Source organism: Leptonychotes weddellii, chromosome 12 (genome assembly GCF_054177405.1).
Source record: "Leptonychotes weddellii isolate Sample4059 chromosome 12, ASM5417740v2, whole genome shotgun sequence".
Taxonomy (NCBI): Eukaryota; Metazoa; Chordata; class Mammalia; order Carnivora; family Phocidae; genus Leptonychotes; species Leptonychotes weddellii.
Genome location: NC_138380.1, coordinates 32,317,884 through 32,344,420, shown reverse-complemented (window position 1 = coordinate 32,344,420; position 26,537 = coordinate 32,317,884). Strand labels below are relative to the sequence as shown.

General features: G+C 36.1%; 2 long non-coding RNA genes across 2 annotated transcripts in view; one reads left to right on the top strand and one right to left on the bottom strand.

Moving 5' to 3' along the window:
• The window catches only part of LOC145716504 (uncharacterized), a 38,847-nt gene extending 18,612 nt beyond the window's left edge, over nt 1-20,235 (top strand). Inside the window, exons 4-5 of the long non-coding RNA XR_014139186.1 lie at nt 9,152-9,308; nt 20,077-20,235. This is a non-coding gene — a long non-coding RNA (uncharacterized LOC145716504). The remainder of the gene's footprint in view (nt 1-9,151; nt 9,309-20,076) is intronic.
• LOC145716505 (uncharacterized) overlaps nt 10,349-26,537 on the bottom strand; it is a 32,980-nt gene continuing 16,791 nt past the window's right edge. Inside the window, exons 2-3 of the long non-coding RNA XR_014139188.1 lie at nt 19,066-19,237; nt 10,349-12,464 (exon numbers count right to left, since the gene is read on the bottom strand). This is a non-coding gene — a long non-coding RNA (uncharacterized LOC145716505). The remainder of the gene's footprint in view (nt 12,465-19,065; nt 19,238-26,537) is intronic.

The window sequence follows — 26,537 nt, the reverse complement described above, 5'->3', positions numbered from 1 at the left end:
TTATTTTATTTTTAAGGCTCAAACTTCTGTCATTATGGAGAGGGTTGTTCATTATTCCAAAAACTGCTAAGAACAGGATTGCTACCCAAGCAGAAGAGAATCTGTTTTAAGTGGTGAGACATTTGGGTTGATTGTGGAAGAAAAAGGTGCTTCATACTCTCCCTTCACTGGTAGAAATGCTTCTTTTTAGAATTCTGAGACCTGGTCCTTATTCACATTATTCTCAAAATAGAATGTAGTGACATTTATAAAAGGAGGAATGAATTCTACTTTGTTTCTTTACACCTAAATACTTCAAAATTTAAACACTTCATGAAAAAAGATTAAAAGTGTATCTATTAACACTAATATACTTAATTTAGTGGATTCAATACTGTAGAATGTTAAAACAATAAGATTAAGTGTTGAAAGAGACATTCTAAATATTTATTTAGCCCCATCTACCTATATCACTGTAATTGGTGTTTCTCTGAGATACAAAGAAAGCACAATTTAATCTGATTCTACAAATATTTATTAAATTACTATTATGGCCAAGACACTGTGCTAAGTACTGCATGGAATACAAATATAGGAAATGTGAAGTCTGGCAAAGGCTTGAGGTCAGTTCTGTTATCTCAGACAAGATTTATTGAGCATCTAGGTACTATGTTAGGTGTTGAAAAATACAACACATTATCTGTAGGCAAAGAAATTTAGAGTCTGGTAAGTTGGGGTTGATGAATCCTTAAAATTACATGCAAAATTGTGTGTGTCGGTGGCGTGTGTGTGTGTGCACGTGCACGTTTTTTTCTGAGAAGAGAGGTACTATCTTCAAGATTCTCCAAAAGTTCAGTGACCCCCAAAAATATTAAAATTCATGTGTGCAGCACAGAGTAGACTCTCAGAGCTATAAGAGAGATCCAAATAAAGGACTCTTCCTGACCCTGGTCCTTCAATTGCCTACATGGTGCTTAGGACTGAGCTATGTGCTGAGATGATCATTAGCAGAGGATTTTACAAGGAAAAGGAAGATGGTCCTTAGAATCAGAAGGAAATTTTAAAAGTTAGTGCTAAATAGAGGGATATTAAATGTTACAAGAGAGAAGGGAATAGTCAGTAAATCCTGGAATAGGGGCAACCAGATTTTGGATCCCTGAAGGAATACAGCTCTGAGGAGCCTTGAAAAACATGTAGGGCTTAAGTAATTGGAAACAGAAGACAGTGCATGCCTGGTTTGTGGAGATGGCCTAAACAAAGCTAAAGAGCAAGGAGTAAGCAGGAATGGACAGTGATTCTTTCCTTGATGCTCTTGGATGCATCCTGAACTGATGGAGTCCTGGACCCACACTCTTTGGAGTCCAACTGTCCTTCAACTCAGCTCTGAAAGTTACCACACCTGTTATACCACTGCTGGCTGAGCCAGAAGCAGAGATTTTGTGTGCATAAATTTATACACATAAACACACAAACATGTTAGCATCACATATATATGGATATGCAAATATATATATATTATCACACAGCTCTTTTGATCAATGTTCCTCAAGAAAATAAGTGTCTGTATTATAAGTATATTTTGAAAATGCTTCTTGTGAAATTGTCTATAGAATAATATTTTAATCAGTGAGTAGAATGAGATAAAAAGAACAATTTTAAATGCATTCTAAGACTATATTGGGTATATATTTTAAAGAGCAAGAATTGCAAAAAAATAAATAAAAAGCAAGATTTGCAATATTTCTGCCTTGTCATATTTACCAGAAAAATACCAGACTTCCATTTCACTTTATGTTGAGAAAAATCATTGTAGTTTGTAATGTATTCCTTTAATGTTACTATCAAATCCTTAACTAGTCCTTCTTAAACCATTCTCATATAAAGAATGGATCTTACTATAAACTTCTGCATTTTGTACTATTCCATATTTTGTGCCTTGAATGAAGTTATTCAAAAAGAATGTCACTGAGAAGTTTATCACTAAGAAAAAGGGGCATTTGAATAGACAACTGAGCCATATTCATGAGCTAATGGTTTCAAAATTATGATTAAATCAAAACAGATGCACCCTTTGTATGCATTAATTAATGAGACCAGGGCAGAGAACCTATCTATGCTTGCTTATAAGCATCACTTGCTATCCACATTAACTCAAACATAGATTCAGAGCACAAGAGCATGAGTATTTTACAGAAGTACTAAAGAAAGAACTGTCACTAAAATTGAATACAGTAAGGACAAATACATGATGAACACAGAGAATGACTATTGGGTTTTTTTTTTTCAGTGTAGTTTTATTACTACTAAATTTCCTATGCCTCTTATATTGACTCTTGAAAATTATTTTCCTCTATTATTATTTTTTTATTGTTATTTGGTTATTATCTTTAAATCTGCCTTTTTCCAAAAGATTTTCAATCTTTTCTACATTTCTTGGCACATTATTTATATATTTTCTACCCAATGATATTATTTATTTTCTAGCATTTTGCTTCTTAGGAAAGAAAAATATATTTGAAGGAAAGATAGATAATATTCCAGAGAACATGTCCATCTAAAATAGTACTTTGATGCACATTCTAATATTTGTATTGGGCTGAATTTCTAATTACTCTGTCATTTCAGAAGCAATGTAACAGAGTGGTCTGCACATGAGAAAAGTATTTCCATTTGGAAGACCCAATGCTCTATTTAGAGATGGCCCCTGCATATTAAAATACTACAAATAGATTTTTGATTAGATTATTTAAATAAATAAATGCAAATGATAATGTGCTTGGTGTTTGTAGCTAACATAAGAGCATAATTATAATTGCCAAGATAAATACTTCTTCAGCCATATTCTTGTTGCACTTAATGACTGTCTCCTTCGTTGGATAACACTTGATTTCAAAGCAAAAATTCTAGATTTTTTAAAAAAATCTGTCATATCACAATAAATTTCCTATTTAATGTCTTAACACTAACTTTACCTTTATAGACCAGCTTTAGTATCAATCCTTTAAAATGTATTCTCAAAGAAAACTATTTCATAGGTAATAAGATCATCATCTCTTTAGTCTTGGACAATTTTGCTAAATGGATACAACATCGGTAAAAATTTTTAGTTGCATTTTACTTTCGGGGGGAAATTTACTCCTGGCTGTAGAGGGACCAAAAAAATAATACATGGTTAAAATATTCTTAATACTGTCCTCCCACTCATTTAATTACTTAGATGTTTTGATTTTTGAAATTCTATGCTTTGTTTTTCTTAGAATGTGGGTATGGATATTAAATCCAGCATACACTAAGATCACCAAAAGGAAAGCAAACATTTTATGAGAACATATGATTCTTCACCCAACCAAAAGTCACACAATGGGTGCTCAGCTTAGAACAACTATGGGATAGTCAAGGCTGAACTCAAACTTCACTATGGGAAGTGACTGCTAGCCTCTATTAATTTATATTCCTGACTCATTAAGTAGAGGGGAGAACTTAAACCTAGCTTTTGCTCAAAGTACAGCTGGAAGAACAGCTGCAGTCTTCAGCCTACTTCCCAGTTAATCAAGAGTTAAGTCCAGAAACACTGGAAAATGACTGAGTAGTCTTACTTTTTCACAAGTATCTTTACCATTTGCCAGAGCTTTTCAGAAATAAAACTTGTTGGTTTCTACATGTATCACTCATTTCTTTCTTTCCGTATTCTTTTTGTATAAATCATAAACAATCTAGAGTTTAACCAAGTCTTGTGAGTTACATATTTTTGGTTGATTTGTTTGCATGCTTGTTCTCCAACCATACCATATCCCTCAACACTCCACATACACATGCTACACTTAGACTGCCAGGTAGCCAAACAGAAAAAAAATCCCCAGTCTCAGAAACTTGTTTCCTAAGTTAGGCAGTATTTTCAACTTTCCTAAAGATGTTTTCTTTCATCGCTTCTTGATGAAAATACCATATGTCCCCATGGTTCACATAATAGAAAATGTAATCATACACATCTGGGCAAGGTGAAGAATGCCAAGACTGACCCAGGAGCCAAATTATGTTACCTTAATCTTCCACACTTAGTTCAGGAAAAAATGTTAAAACTTAAAATAATAGGGTTTAGAAGCACTAAAATGGCTCTATTTCATAGAATTTGGAATTGTAATTTTAAAACCTTTTACAGTTTTCTAAAAAGCTACCAATTAAGCTGCAAAAATTCAGAGGGTTTTTGCTTCAGTATAACTCCCCCCATAATTTAATTTTCATTTGAGCAGTCAAGAAATATATATACAGGACCTGGGTGAATTATGAGCTTTGCCTTTTTTTTCCCCCCATTTACAGCCTCCATACTTTTCATCTTCCCCAACCCTATCCTTTGGCCTATTCCCTACATTCCTTTTTGCTGCTGATAATCTTTTCTGTTTTGATACAGTTACATAGTAACTGGGTCTCCTAAAATTCCAAAGGCATTGTCACATAATACCAAATATAAAGTACTTGAGAGGCTGTGAACAAAGCTATTTCTCTCCGTAAGTATGCTCCAGTTATCATCTTTATCTCTAAAATCAAGTTTCTGTCTGTATTGGTTATTAGATCATAGGAGAATGGATTTGGATGGATTTGGAAGGTGCGTTTGGGATGGTACAAACAAAATTCATTATGGAGTACTATGGCCAATGGTGGTGATAAGGGGCATCTCAAAGAAAAGGCAGTTATCCACAGGTGGCAGCTGAAAGCAGGACCCTTAGGGCTGCTATGCAAAAAGAAACAACAGTTTTTTCAAAAGTGAACCCCGAGAGGCAGGGGTTGACTTGCAGTTGGGTTGCTTCTCTTGTGGACATTCCCATAGGTGAGCAGTAGCAGGGACTTTTATATTTAAAGACAGTTTTTGATCCTTCAAGCAATTTTAGAGCGGTATATGAAGAGCCGGTATATGACAATACTATATTGTAACTTTCATTTCTTAAAAATTATTTACACTTTAATTTCTTAAAAACTATATTAAATTTTTTTGTTTTGCTATGTATAGTAGATTGAAAGAAATAATTAAAATGTGGTCCTTGACTTCAAATAGCTGACAGTCTTATGAGGTAGAAGACTAAATTTGCCTCCTGTAATCCATGACAGAGAAGAGGTTTAGACAGTGTACTATGTCAACACTGAGCAAAGTTTACTGGTCTTGACTGGGCATATAGAAAGGCTTTATTAAAGTATCTGATTTCATATATGAAATCTTTCAATTTTAACTGTAAAAATTTTTTACAAAGCAGCTATTCATGCCACTAGTAGTTTGAAGAATTTTTGGCAACACCAGACAACAGAAAAAATCTGAATATACATACCTTTAAATTCATTTTGTTTAATCAACGAAGTTTTACACAGAGACAATGTGACTTTACTATTTTTTTCTTTCTTCCTCCTACTTTCCATCTCCTGTCCCTTTTAGCTGTCCAAGCTCCTGTTCCCACAATTCCTTTGTACTGGTCACCATCTCCCCAATTAAAGGAAAGGGCAGGACTCTCCAGGGAGAAAATGGATGACAATGGCATTTAGGGGTCAAGAAGCAATAAAAAGGTGGCTTTGGATCAGACCATGAAAGGCCCTGTCTGCCGTATGTAGGGGTGTGAATCTTACATAACTCTGTAGGTGTTTCAGTGAACGGCTTTAAGCAAGACATTGACAAGACCAGATCCGCATTTCAGAAATATGATTGCAACAGCACAGAGATAGGAGACACAGAGAGATAAAGGTCTGGAGGGCTGTTATAGAATGATTTCATTATCACCTTTTGGCATTAAAGAAGCTATATTAGTTTGCTAGAGCTGCTGTAACAGAGTACCACAATCAGAGTGGCTTAAACAACAGAAACTTACTGTCCCAAAGTTCTGAAGACTAGAAGTCTGAAATCAAGTTGTTGTCAGGGCAAATTCCTTTTGAGGGCAATGAGGGAAAGATCTGATCCAGGCTTCTGTCCTGTTTTTATGTTCACATAGTTCTCCCTGTACGTCTGTATTCAAATTTTCCCTTCTTAGAAGATCATCCATCATATTGGATTAGGGTCCACCTAATAACCTCATTTTTAACTTGATTACCTCTGTAAAGACTCTATCTCCAATAAGGTCATATTCTGAGGTACTAGGGCTTAGGACTTCAACATATGAATTTTGAGGGGATACAGTTCAACCCATGACAGAGACCAATAGACAAGAATTAAATAATTTGAAATCATAGGATTAGTCAGGATTAAAATCTAGATCTGTTAACTCCTAGTCCAGGATTCTGTCTACTATACTCCTAGTCCAGGATTCTGTCTACTACACTAGAGGTGATGCAAGAAAGCACTCTGTTACCAGCCATCATTGTGGTTTCAATAAGGTAACTTCTAAAGTGCTGATATTGCCCATAAAGAATCAGTTACTCGCAAAGGGATTGACTAATGTCTTGAAAAATTTTTTAAATTACAGTCCTGATTTTAGCAACCAAATTGATTTTTTAATAGAATTCAGAAAGCAGAGTTACTCTTCTTAAAGCAAACATCATGAGGTTATTCAAAGTACTACACCCAAGCCCTCACTCATGCAGTATTATTCAGCATCATCCATTGATGCTTTCAAACATCCCAGGAGCACAGTTTGTGAAAAAATTAGATGGGATAGCTTGTTTTTACTGGTTAAAACTCCACTTTTCTTTTATATGAAATAAGAACATAGCATTTTTTGTTTTTCTAATAATGTTATAAAGCTTACATCATAGTATTCAAAACAAACCAGGACAAAGGACTAAGTGGAGATAATAATATGGAGCCTAAGCTTGGGAACAAATCTCAAATTCTTTCCCTGATGTCATATGTCAGGTCATATGATGATTATATAGGATTTATCTGGGTGGTGCTCAGTTGCTATATATCTTTCCACAGATAGTTATTACCACAGGTAATTCAAATTATTCATTATACTAAATCATTGCACCATCAATGGAAATTTGTTTAACACTACTAAAAGGACTTCATTTGTTGAAGAGGTAGAACAGTTTGATCAACTGTCAGAATTTTGTTATGCCATGTGATTTATCCTTTTTTTTTTTTTGGTAAGAGAAAGTATATAATAACATTTAATTAATAAGTATAAGGCTACACAGAGATATCCCTCAAAGATTTTGGAAATAAGTTAAGCGAACTTGTCCATGGAGAAGTAAATTGTAAAAGCAACAAGTAATGAATTAGTAAAGAGACAAGCAGTTGCTGGAAAGAAACAGGATGACTGATAGGCCATACAATCAGGCTTAACTCCAGTCCAGTTATACACACACATGCATTGCACACACACACACACATTCAAAAGAACTATGTCCATCCAAAAGGCAACTGATCAGTATAAAAATAAAAATAAAAGTCATATAGGCTGCTGTTAACAGTACCCATTCAAACACTCTGTATGGTAGAGAAAGACTCATCTCTCAGCCATCGGGTATTTCCAATCCAAACGGCAAGGCTGTTCCTCCAGTGGAAATGGATGGAGGTGATGATAGCTGATAGACTACTGATTTCTGGTGCCATTGGCAAACCCCTTACTTTTTGAGAGAGGTGTGTTAAGCCACCTTAGAATGAGGCAATTCCATATTTAATTCATTTAACTCCTTTTGTTCAGATTCTACTCTGAAATAGCATCTTCCTGATTATGATTTAGTTTTACCTACAGAGCTTGACTATAGAGAGAGAATACAATACTAGAACAGAATATTCTAGTACCATATGATAGTTCCCATTCTAATTGCAAATTAATGCATTGACAGCTTGGCATCAGTCCCTCAAACTTTTATGCATCCTAGTTATCCTAAAGAATTTTCTTAAGGCTATCTTTAGGATAATGTTGGATGTTTAGAGAAAATGGACAACTTAATCTGGACTTTATCTGGTTCTGTCTGGCTCCAGGAGGTTTTCCCTTAGATGACACCATTATCACTTTCTTCTCTTTTCCTATTCATTTCTACTTTGAGCAGTAAGAAAGTGTTCTCACCATTATGTTTCCATGAAGTTTTTCTCTTCCTCTATTCTTAAGCAAGAGAAACATGTCTAATTGTCCTAATGTCAACCATATGCATTATCTAAGTCAAAAAATCATTCTCTTTAAAACACACACATTGTTACTTTTAAGAACTTAAAAGATTTCACTCAATTAACACTAAATCAGTTTCATCATAGAACTAATATTGTACCCTATGAGAAATACAATTTGCATTCCATTAGTTCATATTCTTAAAATGCTTCAAATGGAAATGTCTTTGAGTGTTAAGTATTTTAGTCTCCTGAAGGCTTGTTATTTATCATTAATGCTTCATCAAGAAATGACTTTTTTATAACCTAGTTTTAAAATTCCATCAATAAGTACAAAGCTTCACAATAGGTCCTTGAACCTCCATTCTCAATAATAAGTAACATTTATCTCTGTGTTTTATACACATTATATGGAATTAGAGCCCCCAGTAGAGACATTAGATTAGGAATTATAAAACCAATGTGGCATGCAGTCATTGTCCTGATATTTTCAAACCATCAACAAAGAATGGAAAAAGGGGCATCTGGGCCCTGACCTACCATGTGGGACCATATTATGCAGCAGGATATCTCTATAAGAGTCACTAACTAGACTGCCTGTGTAAAGTTAGATAAGGGGTAAGCTTAATAGTGAGAAACTCTATAAATAATTATGCAGTTCACCAAGCAAGGTAACACTGTACCCTGCAGGGTCTGAATCAGATGACTCAGTATGTGAAGAAAAATATTTGTATTTAACTGGAATTTAATTTAGTTTCACATTCTCACTATAGGTTAATCTTCCTTAAAAGTAGGTCACTAAATTGGTAGTGTTTTGAGGTGTTAATTTCTTTTGCCATGTCTGTCATGTCTGTAGACCAACTTTTGTAGTTTATAGTGTAAATCCACACTGACCAGACTAATTTGAGGGGTTAATTCCATGGTGATCAATGAAATGGCTAAAATGAAGACTACTGTCTAACTGTTAACAAGAGGATTTCAAGTAAAGGTCCTTCAAAATCTAATTTAATGAGAAGGGATTCATATGTAATTAACTCCATCGTTCTTAAATATGTGTTAAAAAACTATCTCTAAATAAATATTTTCTGAAGTTAAATGTATATGTCTCCCTTCTTGTTTTATCAAAAAGTTTTTTCTTTATAGATATTTTCCGAGAAATCTTCAGATCAACCTGGATCCAATTTTCTTAACTCATAAATGGTTTTTGAGCACACAGTGGATGGTGGACATTTATATTATGTCTCCTTACAAGCAGACAATGTCATACAGAATCAGCGAGAGCTTCTTGCTGCCTTGAAAGGTACGTCAGTTTTCGCATCCATCAGAAGAGCAACCTTCATCAATATTTTTATCATTACCTTATTAATTTCCCTCCATTACTCCCAGTAATCTCTAATTATAGAGCCAGGTAATGCTATGATAAGTTCTGCTGGTTAGTAGAGATGTTTCTAATCCAACTGACAAATATCCTCTAAAACATTTGAGCTCTTAAATTAACGTGGTAAGTCATGCTTCGTAAGAGCCAGTGAATATCCCGGTTCATTTTGGCAACCCAAGGAGATTTTTTATAATCTGGAAAAGGTTAAGAGATGCAGCTCCGGTTCCTAGGACAGTATTTGACATACACTAACCTTACCCGAGAAAAAGCTATTTTTCCCTAGAATCTCAAGGCAAATACATGATTTATTCTGTATCATTAGGCTGTGTACATAGAGTACAGAAAAAGGTGTTGGGAAGAGAGAACTAGTATTTATTGAACAACTATTTTAGCTGTCCAATAGCTATAATATTCCAGCAAGTGATGGCGTTTTACGCAGGTAGGCTTATTTCATACTCACAAAAATTCTACAAGGTAGATAGGGTCAATGGATCAATTCATTCCATGAATAAACATATATAGCTGATAACACTCTATTGTATAATGAAATTTGCTATGAGAATAGAACTTAATTGTTCTCAGACATATACAAAAAGAGATAAATATGTGAGATGATGGATGTGTTAATTAACTAGATAGTGGGGGAGAATCCTTTTACAGTGTATACATACATCAGATCACCATGACGCACACCTTAAATATCTTACAATTTTATTTGTTCATTATACTTCAATGAAGCTGAGATTAAAAAAAGAAAGGAAGAAAAACTCAGAGATAATAATAACTTGGCTCTAGGAGAAGAGAGATTTGAGCCAGGCTCTTTATACTATGTAGGTTTCAACATGGTGGACTACATAAAAATAATTTTTATTTGGTATATCAAGACACACGTAAACAGACACACACACACACACACACACACACACACCCATGACAGCAAAATAAAAAGACAAGTGAGAAACTGGGACAAAAATGATTTTTAATTTATGTCACAAAGAATTAATATCCTTAATATATAAAGGGCTTCTAAAATAGAGAAGAAAATAATCAACAACACACTGGAATAATGGACAAGAGATATGAATAATGAGATCGTAAAAAAAGATCACAAGGCATGTGGCTCTCAAATATGTGAAAAGATGCTCAATATCACACATAATCTAAAATTCACTGAGATATACTTTCTCATCTAATAGACTGGTAAAATTCAAAATTTTGTTATTATTTACTAGTGATGCAAAAATCTAGATTCTAATGGACATACAGTCCATTTTTATAAACATGTAAATTTACAGGAAAAAAAAAGAAATGGAAAGGAAAGCTTTGTAGTAAAAGAAATTTAAGACATCTATGAATCAGTTGCAGAATTTGGAACTTATCTGGATCTGAACCTGAAAGTTAAAAATATTTTTGAGACAATTAGGAAAATTTGAACACTGGCTAGATGATTATGAAAATAAATTATTGGTAAAATTTATGTGTGATAATGGTATCATGAGGATTTTCTATTATTTTGTATCTTATATTGTAAAGAAATATACTGAAATATTTATGAATAAAATGATACAATGTTTGGCATTTGCTTCAAAATAGTCCAGGGCAAGCAAGCAGTGGAGGATGCAGTGGAGTTTATAAACCAAAATCAACTATGAGTTGATCGTTACTTAAGTTAGATGATAATTATATTTATCGCTACCTTTTTATGTTACTGAAATTTTCCACAATAAAAATTTTTTTCAGAGTGTCAAGGCAATATGTGTTAAAAATAAATATAGTTGTCCTTCTGAAGCTCACTTGACTATAGTAAATATCAAATTTTTTTAATTGTGATAAAAAATGACAATTTCTCTACCAAACTCTGAAAGTCTGAAGACAAAGACAAGGTTTATTTTTTCAGGATTGCATAACAGACAACTTCTAGTTCAAGATGAAATCCCTTGTGTTTCACGTCCGCAAGCCATTTCCTATTATTGATACACTCTCCCTAGGTCCTCTCTTCCTGTATTCTGCACGCTTCTCCTTCCTTACTCTCTGTTTACCTTATTCTGGGCCCCACCAACCCTTCTCTCAGCAGTCGTCCTAGGAAATTAAAAAGTTCTTAATGCACATTAATTAAATTCTCTCTCTTTTTCTCTCCCTGTTAATTGGGGGACTGCCCTGAGAATCATCTTTATATACACAGAGTGACTGTGAAATTATTTCTTTTAAGGAAATCTTTCCCCACATTTACATCAACACTCTGCTATAAATGTATTGCTTTATGTATTAAATAGATGTATATTTTTAAAATCTTAGGGTTTTGATATAGTCATTGACCTACAGCATTCATATTTCAGAGCATCAGTTTGTTAGGAATGAATTATATTTTTTATTTAGATATTTTAATTTATAAAGACTTATTTTGGTCACTGTTAGGAAAAATATATGTAAGAGGATATGCATCAAATATATGTATATATGGAAAAACGTATGTCATCAAAGAAACAATTATCTTTAAGTAGTTCAGAATTAGAAAGTCATCACATAACATATAGTAAACTTCTCATCTTTTATGCTTTAATTTTTTAAAAAATCACTTTATATCATTTTCATCGTTTTATTTCCCCCATCTTCTTCCAAAATGTAATGTATTGAGACATTACAACTGCACAAGTTTCAACTTACTGGAAAACTTCTGTATGATTTTATAGTTAACTTTAATTATCTGTAGCAACTTTTTGTGCTGTGCAGAATTATTCATAACTGCCATATCAAAAGTCATCCTTATTATTTCAACAAAAATTTATTGAGTTCCAGGCAATGTGTTAGTTCCTGACAATACAGAGGCATCACTTCTTTTCCCTCCATCCCTGAGGATCTCCACACAGCATCTTGTCTCTCTCCCAGGGTGTTCAGCTAGTGCAACTCCAACTTCCCCTGAAGCTTCTATAGTTCGGATCAAGAAGGTGCCCTTGATTCTTTTCTGTGTTTCTTTAGTGCAGGAAGCCCTTGACTCTTTTGGAATTCCTGCATCTCAGAAGTACACCATTTATTTCTGTTCACTTGTTTTAGGCTTGGGCAATTTTTTTTATATTGCTTCTGGAAAATAAAGTAAAATGTGTTCAAGGGAAGATCCTCAAGCCCAAATGCAAACTTACACACTAAACTATTGCTTAGTTTAAAGGGAGGCGAGTGGCATCCTTGGAAAGGCTAACTATAGACAGAACAGTCATTTTTAGAAGAAGCTAGAAACAGCATCATAACTTTTGGGAATGGTCCACAATGAATTTGCTTCCATGATGTCATGTGTCCAATATTAGGTCACCTGGTAAGTGTTGGAATACATTTTTTTGCCACAGTACAAGGAAGTTTCTTTTCACCATATGCACCTTAGCTGATTAGTTATCAAATTCACTAGTGTAATTGAATGTGAAATGGGAAAACAAACCTAATTCCTTTTTCCTAGAAGCAAGTTCCTTTTGAGAAATAGCACACCATTAAGCTAGCTGGTTTGGAAAAGACTCAGTAACTTTTTATTGGAGTCCTCCCAAAGACAATAGCAACATTATTCCCCATGGTTTAGGTTCTTTCCTAGTTCCTCTTACTCTGAAATTTCTGATTTAATGCAAAAGCTATGTCACACATCTTAGTCCTGAGGGGAATTAACCTGTTTTTTTTACTTTCTTCAGGGAGTTTTTCTCCACTCCCCCTTCCCGCACTTGTTGGGTATTTCTCACCAGCTACACTCCTCTAAATCCTTGTTCTGGCAGGGCTTGCCAGCTGTCTACTGAGGATGCATCTGATCTTGGCCCCTGTCTGTCATTCGGCCTTTTTACAATGGTCCCAGTTAAACATGTTGTGTAATAAAAATAAATAGGTTTGCCTCCCTGAGTGCTATGACTCACCCTCATTAAAGCCACTGCTGCCTTAAAGGACACTGATTTTACCTTTCTCTTCAGAGTATAAAAGCTAACACATGTGTACTTTTCAATAGAATTAGGGACGGAAGATTCTTGTGTTTTAGTTAATCCGCATTTATGGATCACATCCTACATGCATGGATCAGGAACATGCAAAAAAAAAAAAACTGCATAAAGGGGAAAAAAAATCCACCAACTATTTCATTCCAGCGTACTTAGATTTAATATCAACAACCTGAAATCCACAAATCTTTCAGGAGTTGGTATCTCAGGAATCCCTTCAGCTGTGCATTCTTGGCTTTCACAACCCTGAACAGAATATATATTTTAGTTGCTTTTGCTTTCCTGTGGTCACGTTCTCTTCCTACCCCCCTTGCATGCCTCTCACAGCTTCTGCTACTTCTCTGACAAACCGTCCTAGGTGCTGGGTACACTTCGGCAAGTTCCCCTTCCCCCAGCCCCCATACGTCCAGATTTCTGTAAATAGTGTGTGCATTATACTTGAGTTATTTTTTTTTTAAAGATTTTATTTATTTATTTGACAGAGAGAGAGAGATAGCGAGAGCAGGGACACAAGCAGGGGGAGTGGGAGAGCGAGAAGCAGGCTTCCTGCCGAGCAGGGAGCCGGATGTGGGACTCGATCCCAGGACCCTGGGATCATGACCTGAGCCGAAAGCAGACGCTTAACGGCTGAGCCACCCAGGCGCCCTATACTTGAGTTCTTTTAAATTATAAATTATTAATACTAGCTGGAAAGTATTAAACAGCTACCTCTATTGTTTTGTTTAGGACCTGTCTGAGATTGATTTTATAAAGGAATGAACATGAATCTAAGGGAGAAAAGTTCTATTAGGAATTTGACCATTTGTTTTATGATTTTCTATGATATGTTATATAATTCATCCTAGTAAATTTTCAGATATATTACTTGCATGTTATACACAGATGAGCCAAAAAAAAAAAAAAGCCACTGTGTAGTATTGATAAAAGTTAATACTAATTAAGATGCAGATGGAAATTTTCTTTGAAAAAGCAGCTTTTAAAATATTCATTATAATCAGGGCGCCTGGGTGGCTCAGTTGGTTAAGCGACTGCCTTCGGCTCAGGTCATGATCCTGGAGTCCCTGGATCGAGTCCCGCATCAGGCTCCCTGCTCGGTGGGGAGTCTGCTTCTCACTCTGACCCTCCCCCCTCTCATGTGCTTGCTCTCTCTCATTCTCTCTCTCTCAAATAAATAAATAAAATCTTTAAAAAAATATATATATATATGTATTCATTATAATCAAAATCAACCTTTTAGGAGTTTTTTTCCTAGTATTCAAGTAAATGTTCCTACCTTGAAACCAATCCCTGGGTCTATATGGGCAAATCATTTGTTTAAGTAGTATGCAGTAATCCCAGACAGTTATCTGCCAATTGTTACACATTGAGGCCATTCGATATAGACAATCCTTTCTAAAAGGAGAACGGAGAGGCTGATTAACAGTTTGCATCAATGGACAAGTTCACACACTTAGAGGGCAAAATAGAACTTTAAATATGTACGCCAGAGAGTAGATAAAAAAATAAATAAAGGAAATTCTAAATTATAGCTTTACATGTTAAAGGTCAGGATTCTTTAATAGAAACTTCCTTTGTGGGTCAGTGATTCTCCTTCCATTTTTTTGGCTCTTAAAGCACTTTCTTTAGAATAGAAAGTTAAACAAAATTCAAAATAGAAGGTTAAATTTCAAAATGATGGGCTGTTACCACCTATTTTGCATAAAAATAACTATCTCACCAGGAAGAGAATTGGCCTTGGCTCTAACTAGTTTCTCAAACTGTTTTCCCAGGATCTCTGGAAAACTTGAAAGGAGACAGGACATACAACCTCAGGGTCAAAATTTCCACCATAATGTTTTCAAATTTGTGTTTTTATTTTAATGATAATCTTTTAAAAAGTACCAGTTATAAAAGATCTCTTTTGTGTATACATTCTTTTTTAAAGATTTTATTTATTCACTTGTCAGAGAGAGAGAGCAGCAGGCAGAAGGAGAAGCAGGCTCCCTATGGAGCAGGGACCTGAGCCGAAGGCAGACACTTAACCAACTGAACCACCCAGGTGTCCCTTGTGTATACATTTTAAATAAAAAGATGTTTCCATAGGTTAGGAGGTCTGCAAGTAGTTTATTTTCTACCCCTCTTTAAAAAGGGGGTCTATACCATGACTCAAGTTTGATACTAGCTTTTGTAAAGGAAATGAACAAATTGGTTCCTGCTATGTTACAGGGCGACAGAAACTGAAGAGAGAACAAAGACACATGATGGGAACTATCAAGGGAAAATTGCACTAGAGAAAGTTTAGCAAGGAAGGCTTTATTTAAGAGTATTGTAACAGGGATCACGACTATTGCAATAAGGTAGAGATACTGAACTCAGTTTAGGGGAAACAACAGAGGAAAGAGTTATCAAGCACTGGGGTGAGCTAGTGGGAAAGTACTGGAAAGCATTATGGGGAAGGTTGGTCAATGTGATTAGGCCATCTGTGTTTGCTAATTGGTGCTTATTCTAGACTGATAAATAATTTAAATTCTGAACACCTAGTGCAATACCTTGCACAGTGAAGACCACTCAATGCATTTTCTCATGGCAAATGTTAATTGAGCGTACTCTAGTCCCACCGTATCCTAAGCATTAAGATAAGACAGTTTCTGTCCTTCAGCTGTTGACAGTAAAGTGGGGAAAAGGAGCAAATAAATTGATTTTCATTAATGCAGCATGCTGTAAGAGGGCATAGAGGAACACATGTCTCCCTGATTGTAATATCTACAGAGACTATAGCTTATTGTGGTTAGTGCCATTCAGTCATCCAAAATACAGTTGTTAATCACCTACTATGTGTCGGACATACTCGTAGGTGCTGGGATTTAGCAGTGAACAATACAGGCAAGATTTCATGGAGTTTACATTATTCTGAGTGGGACAGACAATAAACAACCAAATATGTAATACAATGTCAGAATAATGGTAAATGCAACAAGGAAATTAAAAAGTCTGGAAAGAAGGGGCGCCTGGCTGGCTCAGTCGGTTAGGCATCCGACTCTTGATTTCAGCTCAGGTCATGATCTCAGGGTCATGAGATCAAACCCTGCACTGGGCTCGTGCTGGTAGTGGAACCTGTTTAAGATTCTCTCCCTTTCCCTTTGCCCCTCCTCCTGCTCCCATTCTCTCTCTCTAAAAATAAATATATCTTTTTTAAAAAGTCTGGAAAGAAGAAAGAGAGTAAAAGGAAAGTCCTATTTAGATACGGTGTTTAGGGAAGGCTTTTCAAAGAAGCAAGTTTTAAGCAGATTTTAGAGTGAAGTAAGGAAGCAAGTCATGCTAGTATGTGAAGAAGAGCATTTCAAGCTGAGATAACAGCAAATGCAAAGGTCCTGGGACAGGAGCATATTTGGCATGTGTCAAACATCAGGAGGGCAATGTAACTGGAACAGAGGGAAGAATAAGAAGACTAGAAGGAAATGAACTAGGAAAGTTGGGCAATGGTGAAATCATATAAAATCTTGTAAAAACCGTAATAAGGACTCTGGATTTTATTCTAAACATGCCAGAATGCCAATGGAATATTTTGAGCAAGAAATCAATCTGATACAGTTTTATTGGATTTGTTCTGGACTTGGGGGTAGGGCTGGTGCATTAGATAGGGAAAGATTTCTGGCAAAAGACGAGTCTGAGTTTCCTTTGGCAAGACACATAAGAGTTAGCTAGGTAAATAAATTCAACTGGGTTTCAAGGAGTAGGGAATGGAGTAGAAAATTGTGGCAGGCAGAGGGAGCAGCATGTGAAAGTTTGGGGACAGGAATGATAATAGTAACTTAACTGGGCTACTTAACCAGAAGATAGTACTAGAGGCATGGTGCTAAAGGCCTATGAGCTTTCAAAGGATGGCAAAAATGTTTGAGACCTAAAAAAATCTATTGGGTTTTTTTTTTTTTTGGTTCTGAAATATAAAAAAGGGAAATTTGTAAATTAAATCAACCATGAATTAATTATAGCAAAACATAGTTAAAACATAGAATGTAGACTCTACAAAAGTAGGAACTTATCTATTTTGGTGACTGAAGAATTTCAGAATCTAAAATAAAAACTAGCCTGTAGTAGCCACCTAGTAAGTATTGAATGAATGAATGAATTTAATTCAGTTTTATAAAATGTGGTATTATGTCAACCAGTCAGCTACAACTCTGCTCAAATCTTAGTTTTTTGTAAACTATTCTTCTTGTGGATTGTGGGTCTAATATGTCTGATAAGATGTAGATTTCCAAAAGGAATTATTTTCAGGGCCTGTGAGTATCTTTAAAAGAGTCTGTGTCCTAGAAACCAGCACATAGTTAGAGTGTATTGCATGAGCTGGTGGAATAGTAAGAAACCAATCTAGAGGCATCAGCAGGAGCCAGGCTGTGGAGGGTTTTGTAGTGCCATAATGAGAAGCATCAAATTCATCCTGGAGGGAATAGGGAGCCATTAAAAAAATATTAGGAATGGAAGCCAGAGTCACATGTTAAAACGGACACTCTGGTTTTCCCTCTGACGATGGATTTGACTGAGATAAGACTGTAGTAATTGACTGGTGACAAGGTAAGAAGGTGGTTGTCTCAATCTGAGGGTAAAATGAAAATAGATTAATCTATAAGGTCATGCCCCCGGGAATAATGAGAAAGGAACTGACTTCAGTCTATTAAGGAGATAAAATTAGTAGGAATTGGTAACTAATTAGTTGTAGAAGTAGAAAGAGGGAAGCATTATGAATGATTCTCAGGTTTGTAGCTGAGGTATTAGATGGATGGTAGTGCCTCTCCCAGAGAAGGGGAGTAGTGGAGGAAATGTGTATTGAATTAACTAATTGTTTGATTAATGAAGAGAAGTTTCTAGTCCTTCTCCAAAATTTACCATCAATTAGACCTTAGGTAAATTACTCACATATCATTTCCCTCATCTGTAAAAAAAGGCAGTTCTATCCAGTCAGCCTGCCTCACAGCGTTGGTTTGAAAAACAAATGTAATAATTATTTTCTAATTTTGAAAACATTTAACACTTTATATATACAAAATATTACATAAGATATAAAGCACATTTTAAAAAGGGACCTTCTTGAACTCACCATAAACATATTTTTAGAAGAATATTACAAATACTGTTAAATTAGTGTGCTTCTCTCCATCTTATCCTCAGCAATAATCACTTTCATGCATTTTGTGCTTAACATTTTGTTACTTAAAAAATAGTTTTCTTGGGGCGCCTGGGTGGCTCAATTGGTTAAGCGACTGCCTTCGGATCAGGTCATGATCCTGGAGTCCCAGGATCGAGTCCCGCATCGGGCTCCCTGCTCGGCGGGGAGTCTGCTTCTCCCTCTGACCCTCCTCCCTTTCATGCTCTCTGTCTCTCATTCTCTCTCTCGCAAATAAATAAAAAATCTTAAAAAAAATTATAAAAAAAAATAGTTTTCTTTATATATGCATATACCCCCCCAAACAAGATATCACAAAGTTTTTCTTGTTTTTGAGCTTTATGCAAGTGGTATCATCTAGTCTGATGCCCCTTGCTTTAATTCATTCAATTTATGTTTTCATTATAATTATAGAAAAATTGTGTATAAAAGCAAAAAAAAAAAAAAAACTAGACACAACCCAGATGTCTAGCCACAAAATGATAAAATTGTGATATATTCTCCCAATGGAATATTATATAACAGGAAAAATTATAGCTAAATATAGTAATAGAGAATATGTATTATTACTTACTTTAAAAAAATTGCAGCCGCCTGGATGGCTCAGTCGGTTAAGTGTCTGCCTTCGGCTCAGGTCATGATCCCAGGTTCCTGGGACTGAGTCCCACATCAGGCTCCCAGCTTGGCGGGTAGACTGCTTCTCCCCCTTCTTCCCGCTTGTGCTCTCTCTTGCTAGCTCTGTCTCTCTCAAATAAATAAATAAAATATTTTAAAAAATAATAAAAAAGAAAAATTTCAAGAAAGTATGCAAATAAAATAATGCTTTTCTGAATTTTATGTAATTAAAAATAAGTAAGTTTCTGAGGAAAGTCTATCCTATTAAAACAACACAGGATAAGAATTTAGCAATTAAAAACCAAGAAGGAGATTCTTCATTGATAAGAGTCCTAGATGCTTTCCTTTTGAGCTTTTCTTTTTGCCTTTATGTTCTACTTGGAGTTGCTCAGCTGTCAACACCACTAGCTGCCAGGCATGCCTGCTTTCCTGAACTCTAAGGCCTAAGCATGTATTAAGAAATATTTTTGTATATAGCAGGGTTTATGAACTAGCCAATCTGTTTATTTTGTCCCACTCAAAGGTCAATTTTATTAAAATTAAAACATTACCTGACTCAAATCATGGGAGACTTAGTGTTTTATTTCAGTAAAGAAAGCTTCTCTATTTATCTGAGGTTTTTTTAAAAACATCAAGAATTTTCATATGCCCTAAATTAGACTCAGACCTGTAGAACTTATTTTTTTAAGCTCTATAAATTGATCTAAGTGTTATAGTGCTAGATAATAATTCCCATGGACAAGTTATTAAAAATATAAATGTCTATGGCTAGGAATTATTCTATTTGATTTACATCTTTCCTTCCTGTATCCTCAGTATTTAAGGAGTACAAGAGTGTATCCTAAAACGTGCCAGTCCAAGTCAACAGAGTTTTGCTTTAACCCATATACATTATAAAAAGGTAAAGTTGTAATTTTTGGTGAGAAGACAAAGGAAGAAGTCTTGTTTATGCTTCCTCTTTTTTTTTAAGATTTTATTTATTTGAGAGAGAGAGAGAGCACACGCACAACGGGCAGCAGCAGCAGAGGGAGAGGGAGAAGCATCGAGCAGGGAGCCCGATGCAGGGCTCAATCCCAGGACCCTGAGATCACGACCTGAGCCGAAGGCAGACACTTAACCGACTGAGCCATCCAGGTGCCCCAATTACTAGATTTTTAAATGTATTGTAATATTTTAAGACACTGAAATAGCTGCTGAAAATCCGTATTTGAATAAAATTCTGTGTTTGTAGTGTTAGACAACATTATGGTGTCATCAGAATGCTATGTACTCAAATTTCAAATTCAATTTTTGGGCCCTGTTAAAATAATCACAAGAATAATCTCTGATAGTTTATGACTGAAGGGCACAAATGATAGACTAAGCTAATTAAATTAGTGATTTTTTTTTTACCCAATGAAATAGATTAATACAGTCTATTCCTTTGATTAATGGAGACCAAAATACTTTATTGTTTCTCAAGAACAAAATTTCTATCTGAAGCATCCAGTTACCCTAACCCTTCCTTTAATTTGCCAATTAACTGCATCAGTCATTCTTTTATTTATTTTTTCAACAATGTTTTGGGTGTGTGATGGGCAATACATCAGGCTCAGGAAAAATAGAAATAATTAAGAGTGGTCTTTTTTTTTTTTTAAGATTTGATTTATTTATATGACACAGAGAGAAAGAGATATCAAGAGCAGAAACACAAGCAGGGGGAGTGGGAGAGGGAGAAGCAGGCTTCCCGCCAAGCAGGGAGCCGGATGTGGGGCTCGATCCCAGGACCCCGGGACCATGACCTGAGCCAAAGATAGACACTTAACGACTGAGCCACCCAGGCACCCCAACAGTGGTCCTTATGTTGGAAGAGGTCATAACTGCATAGGGGAAAAAAAAAAGTATACCTACTTAATGAAGGCAAAAAGACTGCAGATTAATTTTCAGAGTAACTAGCCAAGTTCAAAATATCTTCTTTGGGTTGGGCAGCTAGCCTAACTCTCTACACTGATATTTGAAATGGCTTCATTTCATATAGGTGTTTATAAAGTCAATGTAGGGTAAGGTTTGAGAGCATGGAACCTGGAGCCAGACATGTGGGTGTGGATCCCTGGTCTAATCCTTATGAACAGTGTGACCTTGATCTTATTACTTAATCTCGTTGGGTCTCAATTTCTTCATCTACAAAATGTAGATAATAAGAGTACCTCACCTCACAAGCTGCAGGTTTTCACAGCAAAGCACTTAGAAAAGTGCCTGACACAATATAAATTATAGAGGTATTAACTATACCAGAATATGCAAAATATTTGTTTAAATAAACTATGATAATTGTAATTATGTGATACATGATAATTATATATATTATATAGATATCTATATGCATAGAAATGGAGATGACATAGATAATATAGATGACAAACGAAGCAGTGTCCTAGTACTAGTAAACTGAAAGTTATGTCTTAGACAAGGAGCATACTACTTGTATTGAGATAGAAGCATAAAAAAAATCTACTAAATTACTAATTCCTACTGAAAACCAGTTTACTTATTGTGATGAGCACTGGGTGTTGTAAGTGCTGAATCACTAAATTCTATACCTGAAACTAATATTACACTGTATGTTAACTTGAATTTAAATAAAAACTTGAAAAAGAAAACACCAGTTAAAAAGATACAAAATTTTCAAATGAAGACATATTTAAAACATTTGCTACTATGTACAAAAAAGCCTTAGCATTGGTGAAATAATTCTCAAATTATCTTAATGGAGAGAAATATGAGGCAAGCATTTGTATGTGTTCTATGTTCCTGGCACTTACAGATATAAATACATGTAAAGGAGGTAAGTCAGACTCCTATCCCTCCAATCTCTGTCTAGCAAGGCTGGGCCAGTTATCATAATGGTTCTGTTCATTCAGCTAATATTTATTGACCACCCAATTATATAAAAGCCACTGTACTGAATGCTCTGTAATAACATACTGCATGCATATGATATTTTAAAGTGCTTCCAACATTCACAAGTAGTATCATGTTTTAAGTTATGAGGTGCAGTAGGCAACACTGGTGTCCTACAAATGTGGAAACTGAGGCCCAGCAAGGTTAATTGTACTACCCAAAGTCACAGCAGTGGTAGTGAATCAGGCTACAGAAGCAGTAATAGTAATAATAAAAAGGAGAGAGGGAAGAAATAGCCCATCAAAACGTTCTGCTTCATAAAAGTCTTGATTTGAAAGCAGTGTTAAATGGCTTGGTCAGACATGGAATACAGACCAAACACACTTTATCATTAAGGGTTAAGTTTCTTTTGATTAATACAGACCAAGTTCCCATAATAATACTGTTTTTAAATATATTCTTAAGTTATACTTTTCTCTCTTCTTGCTTAAACTTAATTGAAAAAACAAGCTTCAAAAAAGGCACCCTACGAATAAATAGGGTATGTAATGAGCAACCATTATACATGATTTCTTCACTCATGTGGAACTCCTATAACCCACTAATGAGTTCACCACTTGTGAGGTACTAAGGCCTTTTGTTTCAACTAGGTTAATCATATTTTATGACCAACCATGATGTCTCTTCTATTCACGTATACTACTATTTCATCGCTAGGTACGGTATTCATACTTTATGGTCCAATTTATTATTTGGCTGCATCTGAAAACCAAGTCTATATGAATATTTTATTTGATATGCAAAATACACTAAAGTTACTGTTACCTTTATAAACATATAATAAATCGTATAAAAAGGCATATTTTAGAAAAATAAGAAAATTGAATAGGAAGTTTTTGAGCTTTCCCATCCTCAGTGTCAACACACTAAGCAGGCAGAAATTTATTTGGCTCAGTATTGATGGTAATAATGTCTACTATTTATTGGGCACCTTCTCTGCACCTTACTCTTTATGTATATATATATATTCATTATTTCACCTAACTGAATCTTTAAATTGGACATATTACAATAGTTATCTTCATTTCACAGCTGAGGAAAGTGACATTCAGCAAGGGTAAGTAACTTTTCCATGTCACAGAATGGCAAATTTGAGCTTTTATTCCATCCTGAACACATTGTCTCCTACATCATAGCTCTTCCTTACTCCCATTCCTTCCACCCTCTCAGACCAACAAGTTGATGTTCTGTCTTAATTTCTACTCCATCATCACTGCAACTCATTTATTTAGTTGTTCATTCAACATACATTTATTGAATACCTACTACAAGCCAGGCATGGTTTTAGGAACTCGGGGCACAAAGGTAACAAGACAAAGTCTCAGCTCTCAAGTACTTAGAGACTCAGGGCAAAGGCAGGCAATAGGACATAAATAAACAAGATAATTTCAGAAAGTGATAAGTGCTGGGAAGATAAACAGAGAAGAGATAGAGAATGCAGAAAGAGGGGCTGGTGGAAGTGGAGAGTGTCTATTTTAAATTGGAAGACCTTTCTGAGGAGGTGACATCTGAGCTGGGCCATGAATTATGTGAAAAGACAGCAGGTGATCTGGGGCTGGGCGTTCCCAGCAGAGGGAACACCAAGTGCAAAGGCCTAAGGCCATAACAAGGTTAGCCTGTTCAAGAAATAGCTAGAATGCCAATGGGGCTGAAATTTAGTGAGCTGAGAAGAAAGTCGTAGTATGAGATGGGGCTGAAGAAATAAACAAATGCCTGATGCTGTAGAGCCTTATAGGTCCTGGTGAAGAGTTTGGATTTATTTTAAGTGCTGTGGGAGAACACTGGAGTGTGTGGAAATGTCCCAGTCTTATCACAGCCAGTTAAGCTCCTGTTTACCCCTAGCCGTTCTCTGTTATCTTATTGTGGTGAAGCAGCTGCCTCAACTATCATTCACCCTCTTAGAACCTCTTCTGTTTCCTATGGGTTTACCTGACAAATTTCACCTTTTGATACTGATTCCAGAGCCACATTAACTTGATAACACACTTGGGATGCCTCGGAACTGCCCAGAGCCCATTCTACCATTCACTAAAATTATCTTTACTTTCTCTGACTCACTGCTGATAATCCTGGCTAGACGTTAGAGAAACATCAAGGGGGTGAAGGTGGAGATAATTGTGGGAATTCGTGGTGCCTGGATAGTCAAAATGTGACTTGTATATGCCACCCTGGGTGAGACAACTTGAAAAATAAAGGAGTGCCCGGAACGCTGGGCCTCCTTTGAAGTTTCTTGGCTGAAAGCAGCCAGATTCTTACTGCGGCTCAAGGTTCTCATCTAGGGAGTAAATGTTTAAATTTTGAAGAAAAACAGGCACCTGTGGTGGTCACGTACTTCATGAACTCCTTGCCTCCTTGTTTTGCGCTTGTGCTTGGTGTATTGCTACGACCCCAATAAAAGTGGAGACAAAGCTTGGCTCGAGGCCTTTCGCCATTAGAGCGTCTGGTCCCCAGGTCTCTCCTTTCTCCTACTAAGGTGTCTGGAGTAATCTTTTCATTCGTTGTCTCAGGGTTTGCTGGCCAAACCCGACAGATAATTAATTTTGAAGTGTGGCAATCTGACACCACTTTACCAAACTAAGAAAAGTTCACTTTTTTTTTTTAAGAGAGACAGCGAGTGGGGGAGGGGCAAAGGGAAAAGGGAGAGAGACTTTTTTTTTAAGATTTTATTTATTTATTTGACAGAGAGAGACACAGCGAGAGAGGGAACACAAGCAGGGGGAGTGGGAGAGGGAGAAGCAGGCTTCCCGCGGAGCAGGGAGCCCAATGTAGGGCTCTATCCCAGGACCCTGGGACCATGACCTGAGCAGAAGGCACACGCTTAACGACTGAGCCACCCAGGTGCCCCAGGGAGAGAGAATCTTAAGTAGACTCCCGCTGAGTGCAGGGCTGGATCCCATGACCCATGAGGATCATAACCTGAACTGAAATCACGACTCAGACGCTTAACCGACTGAGTCACTCAGGCGTCCCAGAAATGTTCACGTTTTTGAAAGCAGTATTAACCCAAATGAGTTTTTAATCTGTAGACTGTCATGACTTTAAGAAAGTGCCTTGGGAATCACCACATATACAGATGTTCCCAGGATTAGTCCTTCTAAATTCTGCTTTTCAAAGTTCCTTGACTTTCTTACCTCTGATCAGTACTTTAAAAGCTCCAGAATTTTTCTTATACTTACTCTCTTGGCGGTGGTATTGGGGGGGAAGGGAACCAATGGGAAAAAGAGGATGAGTCAGAGGCAAATGTTTTATTTTTTTTTTAAGATTTTATTTATTTATTTGAGAGGGAGTGAGTGACTGAGAGAGAGCACAAGCCAGGGAGGGGAGGGAGATGCGGAGGGAGAGGGAGAAGCAGATTCCCTGCCGAGCAGGGAACCGGGGATGCAGGCCTCCATCTCAGGACCCCAGGATCATGACCTAAGCCAAAGACAGTTGCTTAACTGACTGAGCCACCCAGGCACCCAAGAGGCAAATATTTTAATTAAAAATTAGTTTTAACCTAAGGATTTGTACTGTAGGTATATGCACACATATAAATTTACACTTAGTATACAAACCATTTCTAGAGAGAATGAATTCTAGTATATAGTAAAAAGCTTTGATATTAATTAAAGTTTGCTTCCCAAGTTTGTTAATAAAAAAGATTCCAAATCATTTCTGTGGACTTTAAAAGTAGTTATTTCTCTAGTATATTGCCCATAATTCAAACTGATTAAGGGAAAGGAGCTAGGGAAAGCAATTATTTTATTACACACATTTGAATGGAGTGGCCTAGTAATTACTTTAGAGTTTATGTAAAGATTATCCTTTAGAAATTTTCATACATGTAAGATCTCAGAAATTTTATTTCTCCTATACCTAACATTAGCAGGTACCTTTAGTGACACTGGAAATCAAGAGAAAGACATAAGACCCAAGAGAAATAGATCCTGCCCCAGAAAACAGTGAAATGAGGCTCTAGGAGAACTGCTAGACAACAAACCTGGAAAGCAGGTAGTCTTGACTGCAGCAGGAAAACTGGAAGAAATTTGGGGGGAAAATGTCATTTGATAGAATTTTTGATATGACAGTGTTTGAAAAAAACATACATCAGAGATAAATAGTGTAAGAAAAGGGAAATGTGGCGTGCCTGGGTGGCGCAGTTGGTTAAGCATCTGTCTTCAGCTCAGGTCATGATATCAGGGTTCTGGGATGGAGCCCCACATTGGGCTCCCTGCTCAGGGGTGAGTCTACTCCCTCTCCCTCTGTGATCTCTCTCGCTTTTGCTCTCCCTCAAATAAATAAAATTTTAAAAAAAAGGAAATGCAAGAAGTAACACCATGAAAACCAAAAAGTAAAACAATAAATGAAAAGAAATCAAACTAGAAGACTAGGCTCCATAGTGTACACTATTTGCAGACTAAATTACATAAATATTCTTCATGGATTTCTCTAAAACAGCTACATGGTTATCTAAGAATGGGTGAGGGAAGGTGTTAGGATCATACATCAGTT